The 19775-nt window shown below is 34.0% G+C and overlaps 1 protein-coding gene and 1 pseudogene across 1 annotated transcript in view; one reads left to right on the forward strand and one right to left on the reverse strand.

Moving 5' to 3' along the window:
* Positions 1-19775, forward strand: part of LAMA2 (laminin subunit alpha 2) — a 521547-nt gene that overhangs the window by 86402 nt on the left and 415370 nt on the right. The window lies entirely within an intron of this gene.
* On the reverse strand, positions 11329-11643 carry LOC150007746 (ATP synthase F(0) complex subunit g, mitochondrial pseudogene; annotated as a pseudogene).

The following is a 19775-nucleotide window of genomic DNA, read 5'->3' on the forward strand; positions in this document are numbered from 1 at the left end:
GAGAAAGAATCTGGCATGTCAGGACTTAGGGAGATAAGCTCAACTGACAGAGGGAGGAAAATGTGGAAAGGCGCCATGGTATGAAAGGGTTTCTTTTTGGAGTTCATGAAGCACCCAGTGTGGTTCGGGTGAAGTAAGGGAAGAATATTATGAGTCAAAGATGGATCTGAGACACGAGCTGGCTATTCAAGAATTCTTACCTGTTTTAAGAAGTTCAGATCTTCCAGTGTGTTTTAAGTAAATGAGTGAAGCAGCTTTCTTAGAAGAGAAAAGGAATCGAGGAGGTTTGAAATGCAGTGATTTTAATGATGGACCATGGAATCATTAAGTCAGGCAGGAGGGAATGCGGTCAGGGAGGACGTGATGGATAGAGAAAGGATGATGACTTGTACTGGAGTGCGAGAGTGAAGACGTCATAAGGATGTGGTGTATGGTGACTGCCAGGTCTGGGGAGGAGTCATGAGAGTGGGTGCCAGAGATGAAGAGGGAAAAGGATAGATGAGGAAGTCAAGACCTGAACACTCAGTCCCATGTGTAGATTTTGCAGTTACACGAGGAGATATGGAAAGGAACATGGTGAACCAGAAACCAAGTCTTTCATTAATGTCTGCAGGGTGATTTTATGAAAGCAATGGGGGATGTAGTAGGTGGTGTAGCCTAATGAAAGAAATTCCAGCAAGCTCAGATTTTGGGAGAGAAAGAGAGAATGGATTCAATAGTAGCAGCAAAGAGGAGCAGGTCAACCGGTAAGCTACCGTTAGATCTGGAAAGGCTTTTAGTAAAGTTTCCAAATCAGAAGGATGACGGTGGTCATTTCTCTTCAAATAAAATGATGTCTCAATACTCACTGACTTGCACCCATAATGATCTCTGGGCAATTTAGCCAGGATGTTTTTCTATGAGGACAAGAATTAATATTTGTTTTGCAGACTGTTGAATCATCAGGGCCTAGCATATTGTTTTCTCAGTAAATACATTTTGACTTAAGTCAATTGATTACATTGTAAACTCAACTTTGTTTCCCTAATTTTAATTTGAAAATTAAAAATAATGCACTTTTATTATTTCTATTTTTTTGTTATATGCTACTAGAGTATTTACTCTTATTTTGACACTCTTTAATCATTGCCAAACTATAAATACTCTTAATTAATATCTTATTGACACTTCATAATATTCTATTAACTGGCATTTAACACCTTTCCCATGGAACACATTTCTAGACATATTTATAGTCAGTGCTTATTGACAATATTTCCTACTGGTTTCAATTTATGTGATGCAAATTTTCAAGTAAAACCTCATGGAATTGTCAGATTCTTCACTGATGTGCAAAACTTTTATAAAATATCTGCTGAATTAGGGAAAGAAAAATGTACTGGAAGTAAAATTCTACCTACTTTAGTGTGTTTTATTTTGAATAAAAGCATCAGTAAGCTATGATATTACTGTCATTTTTTTTACATAGAAAATGCTGAAGTTTTTTTTTTCTCCAAAGTTTATTTTTAAGTGTTTATGTTGGCCACTTAGGTTATATATGTATAGGACAGTAACTTTAAGTTCTCCCTCTTTTCTCCCTCCTTCCCTCCTTCTTTCTTCATTAACATTTAAATATATATACACCTTGCTCATTTTGTTTTATAGGAGGAGGGGTGGATAATGGTCACTTCATTCTTATACTGTAATATCTCATCCTTGAAATTAAAAAAAAATGATTTACTAACATTTTCTATTATGCTTTATATAATAATATTGTATTTAGGAACTTGCTTATTTGGTAGCATTTTATATTAGTATTTTACCAAATTGATGGGTCTTAATCACTTTTTTATTTTTTATTACTTTTAAATATTTTCAGTAGTTAAATAGGAAATGTATAATTTTAATAAAATTCTAGTTCTATTGCTAAATTTATGGAGACTAATAAATTGTTGGTGAGGATATGTTACAATATTTTCATTCTGGAAAAGTTTTTATATTTTATCCTCACCCAAGGATATTTTTACTGATTTTAAAAAGGAAGGGAGGGAGAGAAAGAGAGAAAGAGGGATTGAACCTGCAACATTTTGGTGTATGGGACAATGCTTCAACCAACTGAGCCACCTGGCCAGAACTGGAAAAGTTTTAAAATTATTTTGAAATAATTTATATTATTTTGGTGTCTCAACTCAAGAGGAATAATAGAATTTTTGTATCTCTACCTCTTTATCGGTCCTGGCTGGTTTGGCTCAGTGGATTGAACGTCGGCCTGCGAGCTAAGTGTCGCTGGTTCGATCTTCCAGTCAGGGCACATCAGAGAAGGAAAACTCTTGACTCCAAAAAACCTCCGCTGCCTTGCGGCATACCTCTTCAGGGGAAAGGCTAAGGGAGTAAACCCCGACAGAAAATCCGGAGCCGGAGTCCCTAAGGCGGTTTGACGTTGTAGTCAACACCGGCAACTCCTGTGGCGCACCTGAAGCCAAGCTGTATTGACTCCGTCTTTCCCTTGGACCCTTCAGCTGCGAAGAGAGGGGGGGTCTGCTGCATGGGCAACAGCAGACCCTCCATATCACCCTGCCCAGGCTCTGTAGCTTCAGCTTCACTGGAGAGGACACTCCAGCATCATCGCAAGATGTCGATTTAACACGGGAGGAGACAGATACCGTGTCACTCCCGAGTCGGACTGCACAGCCATTCTCGGCGGTGCAGATAAACTCTTAAGAAGCTACACCATCGTCTCTCGAGACGGACGGCTGCCGCCGCCGACGACCTCTTTATATACTTACTTACCTACTTTCTAATTCCTGTATTTTGTTTGTTTCTTAGATGAAGTAATATTCTTAAGTGTTCCCTATTCTTATTCTACCTGTTCAGAATGATCAGTTTGAAATTTATTGTATCTTTGAAGATAAGATATATGTGCAATATAATTTTCCCTAGTTTCTGGTAAAACAAATCCTCTAAGATTTAAAAGTATCTATCTGTGTCTCTAATCAAAACCTACTGTTAAGTGTTTATCATACAGTTAGATCGGTGTTAAATCAATCTGTAATTAAATAAATAACATTGGTGGCAAATGTCACAGGCTAGATAAGAATCAATTTGTAAAGTCTTTAAAATGTGATTTTCAATTACACAGACCGAAGACATGTTATTTATGGTTATTCCTATACATAGGAAATGGTATTGTTCTTTGCATAACACTTTTGTAGAATTTTAGTGTGAAATTTTATGATGTTTTTAAATAGAGCTTAGTATCTCTTCACTACTCTGTCAACAGATTTTTTAAAGGAAGAAATGGATGATAATTTTAACTTTCTTTTGTTAAACATACTAGTTGCAACCTTAGAGACTGTGCACGAGGCAGGATGACCTCCTATCACTTCCCCCTGATTCCTGATCTAGGTGAATAGCCCCATTCACCCATCTTCCCCTACCACAAACATTTCATGGTGCCCTCTTTTCCACTTAGCCATTACATCCTCTGGGTATTGCCTCTGATGTCTTTCTAAAATCTATTTGCTTTTTTTTTTTCCATTCTACCATTAGTATTTTCATTCAGAAACAAATTGTTTCTTCCCTTGAGTTCTGAAAGGTTTCTTCCCGCAATCTCACATCACTCCTGCTTCATAGCTTCCTAGGGATCCCATGGTCTCTGATATAAGATTTGCACTGAAACTTTCAATAAGGCATGCATCCCTTTTGTCATGTGATCCTTGCTTATCATTCCAAACTAATCCTTGATATGTTTCTCATTGACACACTATAGTCCTGTCATGAACTGTTTGCAATTATTGTGCGGTGAACTTGCAAACACTTTCTCACAGGGTGTACCTTTGGCCTCTCTTCTCCTAAATTTCCCATTATTTGCATGCCTAATGTGCCCTCACTTTTTAAGAATTTCCTAAAATTACCCCTGACATCCTAATCCTTGAACAGTCAACACTCTGAACTACAGAGATCTTTGTACTTGAATCATTCATTCCATGAGATTGCCACTGAATATTTTTAAAATAATTTATTTATTTGTTTGTTTGTTTATTTTTAGAGAGAGGAGAAAGGAGAAAGAGAGGGAGGGAAACATCACTGTGTGGTTGCCTTTCACTCGCGCCCCCAACTGGAGACCTGACGTACAACCTAGTTATGTTCCCTGACTGGGAATTGAACCAGCGACACTTGGTTCACAGGCCAACGCTCAATCCACTGAGCCACAGCAGCCAGGGTTGCCACCGAAGATTTAAGTGTTTATTTCCCACCCTGGGTCTGAGTAGCTATACAGAGTGTTAGGGGGAGTGGTCCAAGAAGACTTGTCATTAAGATGCATTTGTAGAGCACTGTTTTACTTAGATTATGTCTATTTGAGATGGTTTTAGAGAAACTCATAGAGATTATTGGGAAAAGGTGAAGTATACGAGAACCCTAACACCTCTTAGCGCCACCACTGTGCTTTTTCCACCACTGTGGAGTGAGCTCTTTGAAACAGACTATGTCTGTCCTCTGTGTGTCTTCTGAATAACACATAGTGTTTGGCAAACAGACTGTATGCCTGGTACATAGTAAGATCTTAATAAGTATTAAGTGAATAGGGGATTCTACATACTATTCATGTACCCATATTAAATCCCTTTTAAAATGTATTTTGTGGTATTGAAATCTATTTAAAATACACCTTTTTTTAAAAAAATGAAATATCTCATTCATGATATTTGGGTAACATGTGTGAGCTCAGAGGGGATTAAACCAAACTTTTGCCATGTACAGGTAAATATCATATGAGTTTCTCATGTAACATTCCATTCACTAATGGAAATTTAGGGAAAGGAACCTCTCTGGCCAGTGCTTTTCTGATGGAGAAGTAAGTCAGAAATACTAAAAGCCTGCTGTGTCCATTTGGGGCTGCAATTTTTTTCCTAAGAGCTGCAACACCTCACACATACCTAAATTGCCTTTCTGAAATATGGGACCACAAGTGTATTGTCAGTAAAATGGTCTGTGTTGATTAATTTGTCTTTGGGGTGCAGTTGGCTCATCAGATGATGGAGATGCTGCCAGAGTTTCACGCAACCTGGTTTACTATGTGGGCTTTATTGGTTTCCCAGCAGTGGTGCTGACACAAATTGTCAGATTTTATGGGTTTTAAACCTAATGAAATACATCCTCAAGAAACTTCCTTCCCTGTTTTAGTAGCTGTACAATTTGAAAGAAAAGAACCAATGTACACAACACACAATAGTTCAGGACTGAGATAACAGAAGATGATGACAACGTGTGTATTTTGCTCTTGCACATGGCGTCATTAACTGCACAGTGGGATCCTGATGCTGCCTCGGAGGCTGGCATTAATCTTTGTGCCAAGCCTGAAGAAACCATGCATGTGTTCATTGACATAAATGTTGCTGTCCATCTTTTTGACGATTAAAATTGGGGGGGGGTATAAGGTAATATACAGCTGCTGAATTTTAAAAGAAGATGCAGAGTTAGAGAATGTAAGAGATGTTCATTTTCTTGCAATATGGACAACGAATAGTACAAAGTCACACAAGAGATGAGTTCTGTCACTATTGGTTAATTTACAAACAATTTAATCATAATCCTGGGAGAGTGGAGATTTTGTTAATCCCATTATCCCAATGAGAGATTATAAAAGGGTTGCTGATATTTGATCCCAGGTTTACCTGAATCCAAAGACATATCCTTGATTAGTACTTTATAGGGTCTCCTATCAAAGCATACTAAATTTTTGCTTCTTATTAAACCTGCATGCAAATAAAATGTAAAATGTTCTACAGTAAAGGAATGTTGATAAAAATCTGTGTTCAAAAATATCTAATCCTTTAATTTATTTCTACCTTTTTACTTCTAAAATAGTGATAGAGTCAGGATCTGTATATTGCCAGGAACTTGGGTAAGATGAGAGATTACTTTTTTGGATAGAAACGCTTGTAGGAATTTTCCAGATGATTCACACAGAATCAAGTTAATCTTTTGGAAAACATTTTAGGGACCACAAATACACAGTGTACCCAGGATATAGTGTGCTTAGTGCAGTGTGATTTGTGATTTTTATCTTGACAGCATAATCTAAATCTAAAGACTAGACAGAAATGGCTGATTTTAGCACTTCTACTATAAAACAAATTCTTTCCTACAAGAGAATATCTTCATTCATATTAAACATACTTGTATCTCTTTCAAAGACATCATGTCATTGGAATCTCACCTGGTGGTAATAGGAAATGATCCTCCCATGGGTGTCTTTGGAGAGTATAGATGTTAACTCTTTAGTAAAATACTTCTTTTGTATTTTAAAAGTCTATTAAATGTTTGCACCACTTTGTAGAACAAAGTTAACTATATTCCCATCTAGACTAGAATCTCTCCGGTAACTATTAGTTATTCTGTCTCTTTCTGTTTCCAAGCACTTTGGAATTATGGTTCAGATTCTATAAAAACTGAGTGTCGTGATTCATTTCTCACAAACCTCAATATTTTGACAAATATTCCACATTTTCCTATAATTAGGATAGTTATTTTAAAAAGCCACTATGTACTTAATCCAAAATCGGGGCAGGAAATAGATATTACGATGAGTCTTCAGAAGAAAAAAGAAATATATATTTTTTAAAAGCATGAAGTCATTAATTAAATATTTGACCTTTTATGGCTTCTCAAATGTCCATTTTAAAAAAGATAGAACTGGTTAAAAGGAAAAGATATGAGTGTGGATTAAAGACCAGAAGACAACAATGGTTTTAATTGCCTGGATATATGTTCATATATTGCAAATGAGCACCGCTTAAAACTTAAACCCTTGAATATGAGGTCTCAGGCGCAGAGTGAGTTCTTTATAGATACAATGCAATTCTTATTGCCTACCAGCTGTGTTCTGATTTCAGAAGATGACCTTCCCTGTAAGTTTTATATGGGACTCATAAAATGCCTGGCTCTGGAGAACTATTATGACTGGGAGTATGCTTTCTTGATTATATGGTGGGATTTTGTTCCCACCTCTGTTTTTGAAGGATATTAAAGGTAAGATTGAAAATGCTCCTGTTATTCTGCTTTGCTGATTATAACAGTGAAGGAGACAACATCGACCCTAGCTTATGGCTCAGGGTTTCAGTGTTACTCAGCAGCACCTGCTGGCCAGCAGCTGTTAGGGACCGTTTCAGGTTCCTTTGTCAGGAACAGTGTGGCAACAACAATGAATCAGATTTAAGCTGGTTACTAAAAGCGTTTGTTGAAAAAAATTTAAATTTTTTTATGGTCAAAAGTGTTCATTCTAGGTGGTGAACTGGAATGAACCTCCATATATCTTGGGACCAACTTATGTTTTTCTGAGTCTGGGTAATAACCATACATGCACTGAAGCCAGGATAATTTTCCCCCAGAAATACAGCAACACTGAAAGCCTCCCTTTTCAGGTCTGAAAAGATAGGAAAACTGGTTTCTTAAATATTTTTGCCTTTGGTTCAAGCAAAATGAAAGATACAGCTCTGATAATTAGAATTTCATATGGCAAATGCTCACATAACATATTGGAGTTGAAGCAATGAATTTTCACTAATCTAGAAAATTTCCTCCTCAAGAGAGATGGGATTTAAAAACGTACATGATCTATTTAAATTCATTGTATCATTCTCCTACTTTTTTTTAGGGAAAAAAGTGACTCTAAGGTCATTGTGGGATTGACTTCTCTCTTCATAATATATTATGACATTTCACATTAAGGCAAATTAGGGAGCTATATTCATGGGTAAATATGGAAGAGAGAAATGTGGTTTTTTACTTTATTATTATTCATGGAAATACATACTTTATACATCATTCTTAGTTCTCTAACTATGTGTTTTCCCTCAGGTAAAATCTCAAAAATGTTTTTGGGGTTCTGTCAGGGAGGTGAATGGTATAGGCCTAAACCAAGAATTAAATGACTTTTTATATAATATTTTATTTTCTATACCTATGCCTTTACCTGCTCATATATATACATCCATATAAATTGAAGTGTTTACTTTTCATATTCCCATTTTGTTCAGGAGAAAAGCAGGTTTATTCTTATTAAAATAAATGTATTGGGGTGACATTGGTTAATACAATTACATAGGTTTCAATTGTATAATATGGATATATAATATGGATATATTATACAATTCTATAATATTTCACCTGTATATTGCATTGTCTATTCACCACCTAAAGTCAAATCTCCTTCCTTTGCCATGTATTTGACTCTTTACTACCTCCTTCCCATCCCCCTTTCCCTCTGGTAACCAACATACTGTTGTCTGTGCCTATGAGTTTTTGCTTTTTTGTCCTGTTTGTCATTTGTTGGTTTAAGTTTTATATCATACATGAGTAAAATCATATGGTTTTTTACTTTTTTCATCTGACTTATTTTGCTTTGCATGATATTCTCATGACCCATTCATATTGTTGCAAATGGCAATATTTCATCTTTTTTATGGTTGAGTAGTATTCCATTGTAGATCTGTACCGCATCTTTTTTATCTGATCACCTATCAAAGGACACTGACTTTTTCCATGTCATGTCCAACATGAATAATTCTGTAATAAACATAGGGGTACACATATTTTTATGAATAAATATTTTCAAATTTTTCTGGTAGATACCCAGAAGAAGAATTGCTAAGTCATAGGGTAAGGTCCTGAATGGACACTTCTCACAAGAAGATATATATGAAAAGGCACTCAGCTTCACTAGCTATTGAGGAAATGAAAAACCTATAATGAGAAACTACCTCACACCTGTTAGAATGGCTATTATCAACAAGACAAGTAATAACAAGTGTTGGAAAAGTTGTGGAGAAAAAGAAGCCCTCATTTATTGTAGGTGTGAAAGTAAACTGGTACAGCCACAATGGAAAACATTATGGTAGCTCTTCAAAAAAATTAAAAATAGAGTTACCATGTGGTGAAGATTTACTCTTAGTCCACGCTTTGTGGAGAATAGCCCACCTTACTTGCAAACCCACTCACGTTATTCTTACCATCTTCCTTCTCTTATTATTCTTCATTAATAGAGCCTTCAAGTACTAAGACATATAGGACCATTTTCTGAAGAGTAACTGAAATTGATCACATACATCACTGGTAGAAATGCTACATAAAAGAGCTACTCTGGTTCTTCTATTTGGAAACTTTGAGCTCCTCCCCTTCCCCTTTATGAAATTATTGTGACTTGTCCCTTATGTCTTTTGCAGACCTTTGTATAATGAAGTTAGGCTCCATCTCTTGACCAGGGGTTGCTCCTACTCTTTGCCCAGGTAGCTTGTCTATCACTGAGTCTTCAATCATTAAAAGTAGCAGTAGTGTGCTTGGCATTAAGACTGAGCAAAGAAACTATCTGTACAGAAAGCACTCTTAAAAATCTCCTATTTTGAGAGCACTTGTTTCTCCAAGTGCTGTTTACTTCAGGACTTTCATGGTCAGCAAGAAAGCTTTTCATCAAATCTGGTTTCCTTTGAAACTATTTTCAGTAGTTTTGTTACATGTGACCAGTAATTCACTTTAAGTGGTAAAAAGATGGAGATAATGGATTGGTAGAATTCTAAATGCTTTAAAGCTCTTTGATCATCCCATTCTTTTTCATAAACTATACCTGCTAACATAGAATTGTAGAAACAAGAATATGTTTACATTGATACAGAAAATTTGTTAAAAGGGCAAAGGTGGCCCTGGGATCCTCTAACGTTGCTTATATTCTGCACCCTTTTGCTCCTTCATACCCTGGGTCCAATGTAAACTCCCAGGATTAATTTTAGTCATTTTATGCAATTTCATACTGTACTTTGTCTTTCTGCAAAGTGAAGATAATATTGTAGTTCAAAACTCAGCCATCCACACCCCTTAGGGGATATATATTTTTATTATTTCTCAATAGGAACATTAAAATTTTCTTTAGCTGTATTTTGCACTTATCTGCATTCTTAAACATAGAATATAGATAATAAATCTACCTATCATTATAACTCATCTATCATTATTATAGTTATAACATACAATGATATCATAATTTACTGTTAATTTATTTAGAACTGTTTATCTGCAAATAACCTCAAACTCTTATATTATCACTCTTAATTTGTTTCTTCAAAACCACTTCAAGTGTGATTAAAATTATTAAAAATATAACAATTATGTATATAATAAAAGGATTGTCATGGATAAAATGCACATTTATTTTTAATATAAAAACTTTTTGTTTACTTTCAATAGACTTCTTTTTTTTACTATTCACTGGAAATAACCAGCTATCATTTTTAGATGTCTCTTAAAATTATTGCAGTTTTATTAGAATTAATGGGTTTTTGTCCTAAAGGAAAGATACTATTGCAAATTTTTCTTGTTCGCTGGAGAACAAGGATATACTGCAATTGTTGTTTTGGTTTATCAAGGTGATGGTGTATAAGGAGTAAATAAATATTCCATTGACAAAGCTAGTCTTATATTTGAGCTTATGAAATGAATTAAAAGGGTTGAAAAGAAAATCACTTTCACACCTGCTATGTGCAGCCCTCACTAATTATGTTTTTGTCTATGGAATATAGACTTTGGGTTTTGTATTAACAATCAGTGGCATATACATTATTTATTTATAATAAAATATAAAACATTTACCTTAAATAGGAAAGTGTTGTAATACTTCCTTTTTAACATAATCATATTACACTCATTTTAATTTAAATATCCATAAAGTATTTTATTTTTGCAAAGATAGGTTATAAAAATCATAAAACCAGAAAGATTAATAATAATACACATATCAAAATTAAATTTTAAAATGTAGGTTATGGCTTTCATTCACTGTCCTAGCATTAAAAATGTTTCAAAGATACATACTTAGCATACCACCAAGTATTCCAATGTTGTCAAAAGGTCTTTTTAAAAAAATTTCTGCAAAGAGAAATCACAAATTTTATTCTTTACTGACAGGATTTAACTTTGGTACATGGTATTACTATTTCTCCTGCTGTAGCAAACTGATTTTCTCCAGGCCTTTCCCCCAACTCTTCTTGAAATAAAACATCCTATCCCCAACCTTCAAATTAAAATGTGATTCTCATAAATATGTGTATCAGGCTGGTTTATTCACATACATCTTTTCCAATTTTAGGCTAAGCAAAAACAGGATTTAGAGCCATATTAATGTTATTAAAGCAAAAGACAACCCAACTTGCTATCAAGAGAAATTGTGATCTTCCAAGCAGTGTTTTATACAGAAAACATTGATTTTGACATATTTTGTTCAAATACCCATCTGATCACATATGGTCCAAGAACATTCAAATAATAAACCCAAAAGAAACAGATGTAAAATATTGGCCTTCAAACACTATAGCCAATGATGCCCTATTAGTCTGTGAGCTCACCAACATAAAACCACATCCACACCTTTAGTGGCCACCAAACCATTTGGCAGAGCTTCCTTAACTGTGAACTGTTTGAAGCTACCAGTTTGAGCACTATTGACTATTTTTTTTTTCAAGCTCTGAATAGCTGTAGGAATCTTGGCAAAGGTTGGAGAAATTCGTTTGACCTTGGCATAGTGCCAAAATGTGGCCAGTCAAAGATTTGAGTAACAGTAGTGTTAACCAGTGCCAGGGCCTTCTCTGTGAGATTATGGACAAATTGGGCACTCATTTTTTAAATACCAGCCAATTCCCATCTCTTTTTGTAAGTATTATCTGTAGTCATCAAGCTATGATATAAAATTCTCTTTTTAAAAATGTTTATTAAATTTCTTTTTGCAATTACAGTTGACATTTATAGTATATTAGTTTCAGGTATACAGCACAGTGCTTAGACATTTATATAATTTATTAATAGTCTAGTACTTTCCTGATCATACATAGTTATTACAATATTATTGACTATATTTCCTATGCTATATTTTACATTTTAAAGATAAAGCAAATATGGCCAAGTGTCACCAGTCTTTTAACTTCTTTGTATGATTGGCATTTTTATTAGAATGTTATGAATAAATAGAATAATGTGGTAGCAAATGACTAGGCAGCTCTTAAGATGGACAGGGAAAACCCAATAAAAGACCTCAGCACAGCCTGCTGCAGGAACCAAAAGAATGCTGGTGTGACTGGAGCATAGAGGGTATGGGTTAGAGAATAGAATGTTCCTACTCTAGAATCATATGTCAGAGAGGTGTGCAGGGGTCACAATGTCCATGGAGGGCCTTGTAAGGCAGGAGAGAAATTTGTATTTTATTCTAAGTGTATTTTAGGTAGCGATGTGGCATGCTTCTGATTTATATTTTAGAAAAATTTCTTTGGCTTCCCTATAGAGAATTTATTACTAGGATGCAAGATCTGAAGTAGGGAGATGAACTTAGAGGCTATAGAACCCCAGGTATAATCATGGGTTGGAGAGGATGGATTTCATGGACATGATAAAAAGCAGACATGTATGGGGCATTTTGGCAGATGGAATCAATAGTACCTACTGATTAACTGTGTATAAGTGATAAGGGTGAGAGGAAAAATTTTAGCTAAGAAGGTTAGAGAAGGAGAATCAAAAGTAGACCTTAGATTTTGGCCTTAAGCAATTATGTAGATGGTGATGTCATTGAATTTTATGGAATAGATTGGGAGGAGAACAAGATTTTTAGGGAGGGAAGGCCAGGAAATAAAGAGTTCTGTTCTAGCCTATGTTAAATTTGAGACAACTTTAGACATCTAGGTAGAGACATCTAAGTAGAGACTTGTATTTGTATATGTAACTCTGATGTTTTAGGAAGATAAGCTTGATGAGAGAGGTTAGGAAGTCTTTGGCATAAAAATGGTTTGAAAGTCATAGCACTGAGATAAAAAATGATGTCACCAGGGAAAATTGAACAGATAGAGAAAAGGAGTTTCACTTACCAAGCCCTGGGACACTCCTACATTTAGTTGTTACCTTCCTGTATTTAAAACAAGGAGTGTAAAATCTAACTAATAGAGCTGATAATATAATAATGAAAAAGTGAGGATGTAAAGACTATGAAATAATATGTTCAATATTATAGTAGACTCTAACCTAGCATGAGTGTATCAGGTATTATATTCTGTCAGAGAGAATTATCAAGCCTTAATACTTGGAAATGTAACTCAGGAATCTATTCAAATAAGAAATTAAATAGACTTTGCACCAAAGTAGCCAATCAACACTTTTCAAAATAACTGAGAACACTATTGTCTGAATTTTAATCCAACATAGATCATTTATCAGTGAAAATGTAACCATATTAATTAGAGAATGCAAACTGAGAGATTAAAAAATGCAAGCAATTTTATTAAGAGTTATAAACCAAAAGCACAGACATTAAGGAGAAATTATCTTAATTATGCCATATCTGTAGGGTCCCTTCCCCATTATAAACACATATAGTGCAAGTTTATGCTGATCAGGATCATCAGCGTCTTTGCTCAGGAATCATCCAAGTCACGTACCCAATCTAAGAAACACTGGTGTAAAATGAGAGCAGCTCAGAGAACCAGAAAGGGGTGCCTCACTTATGACCTCCAAGGAAAAGGAAACATACACTTTATCTGTATTATGCAGTGTAAATGTATTTAAAAAAATACTTAATATAATAGTATCCATAGTATATTACCATGAAAAACATTAAACATTTTAAATATATAATATGGAATGCATCCTTTTTATAATTAGTTTCATTGACCATATTCTTGCCAACTCTAACTCTCTAGAATTTAAAAACATGTTCTATTTTTTATTGTTGGTATGATTATTGAAGGAAGATATTACTTTTATAAATGTGATATTCTTCATTGTTCCTAAACAAATAATTACTTTATATGTAGTCTACACAAGAAATTGGAAATGATGCATAAAAATATAGCTTTTGAACTTAAAACGTTGTTTATACATCTTGAGTTTGCTTATTTTTGCAGTCTTGAGCATTTTAAAATCACCATTTGTATTCTGTATTTTAGCTTTTGACTGTAGTGGAAATTTGGATTGGAGACAATGGTAACTGTGATATAGAATATATGTGCTTTCATCCAACTGAGAAAAACCACCACTTTTGTCTGTATTTCAATCAGCAGGAGGTTTTCTTTTAGTTTGTTTAGAAGAATCAGGTACTGTCATCTGCATGGCATACAACATTTGACAAAAAAGTGTTCTTTTGCCCTTTGTGGCTTAAATCCTGAATGCCATAGAATCCTCTGTTTAGCTGAAGAACCGTTTAAGATTTCATCTGTGCCAATAGTAATAATAAAGCCAAATACAATTTTAAATTATAATGCCCGATAGATTAAGAACCATTATCTGAATACCAAACAGAGCCAGGAAGTTTTCTATGATTAAGAGTACACATTAAAAACACGTAAAACCAGGTATGTTTTATAAACCACTCGGGAAAACTCTTTGGCATTATCTACTGAAGTTAATATATGCATTTGCTATGATCCTGCAATTCAACTAATAGTCGTATACCCAGGAGAAATGAGTGCACCTGTGCACCAAACACATACCCCAGGGTGCTCAGAGCAGCCCTGTTAATAACATCAATATTAGCACAGATAAATATTTTGTGGATTAGTCATGTAATGAATACCATAAGCAGTAAAAAGGAACAAACAACTGCTACACCTGACAGCGTGAGTGAACCCCCAACATGATAGCTGCCATTTACCAGGCAAAGGCCACATGCCAGTCACATACTACCATGGTTCAGAACACATAGGGTACCAATGTTTCTGGAGAGGGTAAATTTAAACAAAAAAATATTTTGTGCCTTAAAACTGATGAAGTGGTTTCCCTAAAACTGTTATTTTATTTATCCTATTAAAGAGAAAAATAGACCATTTTAAAAGAACGTCATCCTCTGATGATTTCATCTGAGATAGTTAAAGATTCTTTTAAAAAAATAGCATCAAGAGGGGATAAAAGCAAGTGCAGTTATTTTACTCTTGATCTAATAGATTCAAATACATGCACAGAAATATCTAACATCTTGAAAACAGCTGTTTTGTCTCTGAGGCCATCTCTTTCCTTTATGTGATTGAATGATATAAAATTCAAAGGAAAAGGTTAGTGAGATTTATAATTATAAAAGTTTTTAGTTCTTTTTAAAAATAAAGCTAATACAAGTAAAAAAAAATTTAAGAAGCTTGATATGAAATAAAACACATTTACTCACCCCTTCCCAATTTCTAGTCATGTTCTTCTTAGGTGTCTAATGTTAACAATTTTTGGCTATTTATTTTGATACTTTTTAATGATAGGTATCTATTCATATATCTCAACTTGTTAATTTCAGATACTATCAATTGACATTTTGTTTTTTGAAATCACAATTTAGCTTTCTTATAGCCTATATTCCTTGCCTATCCCTCTAATACATTATAATTTTATTTAAATAGTATGTATCTTTTGTGATATAAGCAATGTCTAATGTCAAATATTTACTATTTCATGTTTACATGTTCTATCTGGGAAGCTAATATCTGTTTGTTTGTTTTTTTCCGGGTTTCTAATCCTTCAGGTACTTCTTGTACTATTTGTCATTATTATATTATTTCCTTTCCTTACAAATGTTTCAATACAAGATGGGCAAAGTCGGTTTATAGTTGTAATACAAATAAATAATATAATAATTAATAAATAATAGTATAAGAATAAACTGTGTGTTTTATGTACTCACAACTGTAAACCTTTTGTGTACCCATGTATATTAGTTTTTATAAATAGTCCTCCTTTTTTTTAGAGCTCTTTATTCAAAATCCTCTTGTGTTCTGCCTGAACAAGAATTTATTGTCCTTCAGGCTTACTGTACTTGTTTTGTATTATGGAACCACCTCGTCTAGGAATTTAGACTTTCATTTTTCTTGGTTTACTTTCTTGTTTTGCTGGAGCACATTCTCAAATCGTTTCTTAAGAAATGTTGCATGAGCAGTAAACTTTGTGTCTTTATATCTTTTTATATTCAAACCATTTTTTTTGTACAAAATGATAGTCCTCTTTATATACTTATTCCGTCAAATTTGGGCAATATCTGTATTTTTAAGTATAAATTTTATCCAGTTTTTCAATTTTATCTTTTTGAAGCTAGTTAAATTTGGCCTTCTTATATTGATAACCTATATAATCTTTCTTCTTGTGTTTTAGTTTATATTTTCATAGGCAACATCTTGAACTCTATCTTCCAGAAGTTGTACTGAAAGTTATTATCAGTCCTTTGAATAATCTTTTGTCTTTCAGATATTTTTTGTTTAATGAGGTATACTTTACTTAAAAATCTGCATATTTTTATTTGCAATTGACCTTTCATGTTGAGGTCCTGAAATGACCTGACTGAGAAGCTAATTAAGATGCTTTAAAACTCTGGGTGTGAGGACAGGGCCCCAAGGTGAGTAGGGAGAGAGCCAGCTCTTTTCCAGGTGGCATTAAATGCAAGACTGTGTAGATGTTACTCTTCCCTCTGGGAGCATATCCTTTCTCCAGAGAGGTGACCTTCATACTTGTCCCTGTGGGAGAGGTGGCTACAAGATTTGAAATCACAGTTGTTCTTAGCAACAAGGGGAAGAAGTGTTAACTTATATAGAAAAGCATCCATTACCTTTTTCAAACTACGTCTCTTAATATAATCCCATCATATGAATGAATTTTATTCCACATGACTAAATCATTGAAAAAGGAAACACCACAAATTTAATTCCCTTGTAACTCTGGACCTTTGTCTTTTGGTATTTGTATTTCAATGTATAGAGGGTTTAAGTCCCTGTTCTAGAATTACAGTTCGCTTGATACAGGGAAGCCTTGGTTGCTAAATTACAATATCTCATGCAGCAAGTAAAATGTTAACTGTTAAGCTTTTTTCCAAATATTTATTTATCAGTTATTTATTCCAAAAATATTTTGCCTATACATCCACTGCTCTTCTATATTGGCTTTTCTATATACAGAAGTTAAAATAATTCTGGAAAGGCAAATTATTCAAATGCTGAAATTACATTTTCATTGATTTAAAGTACGTTATAGGCTGGTAAATTAAATATATGCTTCATGTAACAGAGTTTAGTTCTTAAAACTATACAGAAAATGCATATAATTCTGGAAATAGTAATGTTCAAGTGCTTAGAAGCTCTCTCCTGTAATTTTTCTTCCGTTTGCTACACACACACACACACACACACACACACACACACACACACACACAGAGTGTTGTTAGTTCTGTAGCCACAGAATTAGCAGCAGCTTTGGAGAGAAAATGTAGATGAAAGAGGGCCCTGAGCATCCTTTTGAACAGCTCAGGCAAGAACAGGTATTATTATCCCAGGAGGAAACAATAAGTGACTTTTTGTAATTGGAAGTGTGTCCTACCCTGATAAGAACTTGTGGATAAGGAAACAAGAGAATAGCAAATAGCCAAGAGGAGGAAAGTCAGGAAAGCTTGCTGTGTTTCTCGACTTAAATATACCTCATTTCTTTAAGGAGACTGCAGGTTTTACAAAGAGAAGAAGACTAATTTAGTATTCTACTTACCTCCATTTCGAGAAGACAAAGACTCTTGTAGAATGTGATTTTAAGTAGGTCATGGACCAAAAATAAGCAATAAGACCTATCAGGTAGCTTTATGAACATCAACACTTAAGAAATTTCATGCATTAGAGAGTTCTCCAGTGCTTTATGCAATATCAGAAGGGAAACAGCAGTAAAAAAATTAACCATGCTAGTAAAAATCTCTCCTATAAGAAATTACTGAATGTTTGAGCCTCTGTAGTTTTGCTGTTCTTGTTGTCTTGTTTGTTGGATACTTTGCTCTGGATATTTGCTTACTTTTTCCTTTTTGATTTTTAGTATATAAATAAAACTGTGCAAGGCGGGAAAAAATAAAGAAGAAGAAAATCTTTCAGGAAGTTTTAAGATAACGTACTTTTTTGAGTTTTTTTTAAGGCTGAAATTCTATTTTGTTTTACTTAAATGGAATGTCATAATGTTGTACATTTTTGCTTATTCTGCATTTTTACTTATTCATGAAACTCAGAAGAAATTCTGTCCATTGACAATATCTCATTGTGTATTCATCACCACTTTAAACCCTCATTTACTCTAAAATTAAGTGTTCAATGATATTCATGTTATAAATTCATTCTCAGTTGCAAAATGTTCATGGTGCTTATAAAATTATACTTTAATCACTTTGAGGCAAAAGTTTAGCAAAAACAGTACTTTGACATACAATGTCAGCATGTTCTTAGATTTTGATAAATGTGAACAAAATCAATAGATATATACATAAGGAGAACCCAAATAAAATCATCATACTTCAAAAGCTTTCCTTAACATAACTCACAGCTGTAGACTTTCCCTTTCAATAATAAAAGAAAATAAATAAGTCATGGAAATATAATGTAAAACATGGTTACTATAATCAATAATAATTTATTGCTAATTTGAAAGTTGCTAAGAAAGTAAATCTCAAAGTTATCAATACAAGAAAAATAATGTAATTACATGGGGCAGAGGATAAATAGACTTCATGTGATGATCATTTTTGCAGTGTTACAGATATTGAATCATTACATTGTACACCTGAAATTAGTATGTGTCCATTATAAGTCAATTTTAAACAGGAAAGAAAGAGTTTGGATAACTAGAAAGCACACACTCACACTTCTAGTCAAAGAATTTTTTGCAGGAGACAGAATAAGAACTCAACAAAATAAATAAAATCGGTAACTTAAAAATACTGTTATATTCAGAAGTAATGTGAATTTTAAAGTAATTTAGTACTTCCAGTTTAGATATTTGAGAACATTAATCCCATGTATATGCCAACATCAATTAACATTTTGAATTTAAATATTGTCCATAATCAAGTCCCACTTCATCCATTTTCTTTTAACATGACACAATATTAGCTCTTCCCCTTCAGCATTTCATTTGTTTAGTTCTTTCCCTATTTAAAGATAAAACAGGTAAAAAAATTATACACTACCTTTAATTGCATCCATGCCCATACCTGCTGCCTTATATCCATTTACTTCTCAACTGGTGACAATCTGCATTCAGTTTTCATCTCTCTATAAAGCTTCTCTGATTAAGTTTAATTCACCAGTAAGCCCTTAATTTATGAATCCAGTGAAGACTTTTCTCTGTCTTTCTTCAATTCTCTGTGGCATTTAACATGTCTGAATACTTCCTTTTCTTTGAGGATGCTCTTCCTTTGACTTCTGAGACAACACTTTTTTTCTCATTATTTTCTGCCCTCTTGGGTTTGTTCTCCTGGGTAACCTTTATTGATCTGTCTGTATAATTCTTAGGTACCAATAGTCTTCTTGATTCCATACTGTTTCTCTCTCTCTTTTTGGTTCCATAGAGCTTCTCTGTGTATCTGTACTTTCTTGGCATTTATTCCAATTGTAGGTTGGAGACTCAGGTTTAGACCTTCAACCTGCTCTGTTACTATTTCTGTTTTCTTACCTGAATGCCAGCAAAGGAATCTGGGGATTGTTCTTGAGTCCACCTTCTCTCTTACCATAAGATTTAAAGAAGTATCAATCTCATAGACTTTTACCTTTTTAATATCTCTTAATGTTTTCCTCTCAGAGTTCTCTGTAACTATTGTCAGGACTCTTCAGCCTGGTTATAGGTTGCCTGCAATGCTAGAATAACACTCTAATTTCCTATGTTGTCCCTAGTTTGGCCAACCTCATTTAGTTCATTCCTCTAAATCCTTCCCTTTTAATGTTTATCATATCACATATCCATTTGTATTATAACATCAACTTGTATCATAACATGTCATA

Source organism: Furipterus horrens, unplaced genomic scaffold (genome assembly GCF_987537825.1).
Source record: "Furipterus horrens unplaced genomic scaffold, mFurHor1.1.pri manual_scaffold_6, whole genome shotgun sequence".
Classification (NCBI taxonomy): Eukaryota; Metazoa; Chordata; class Mammalia; order Chiroptera; family Furipteridae; genus Furipterus; species Furipterus horrens.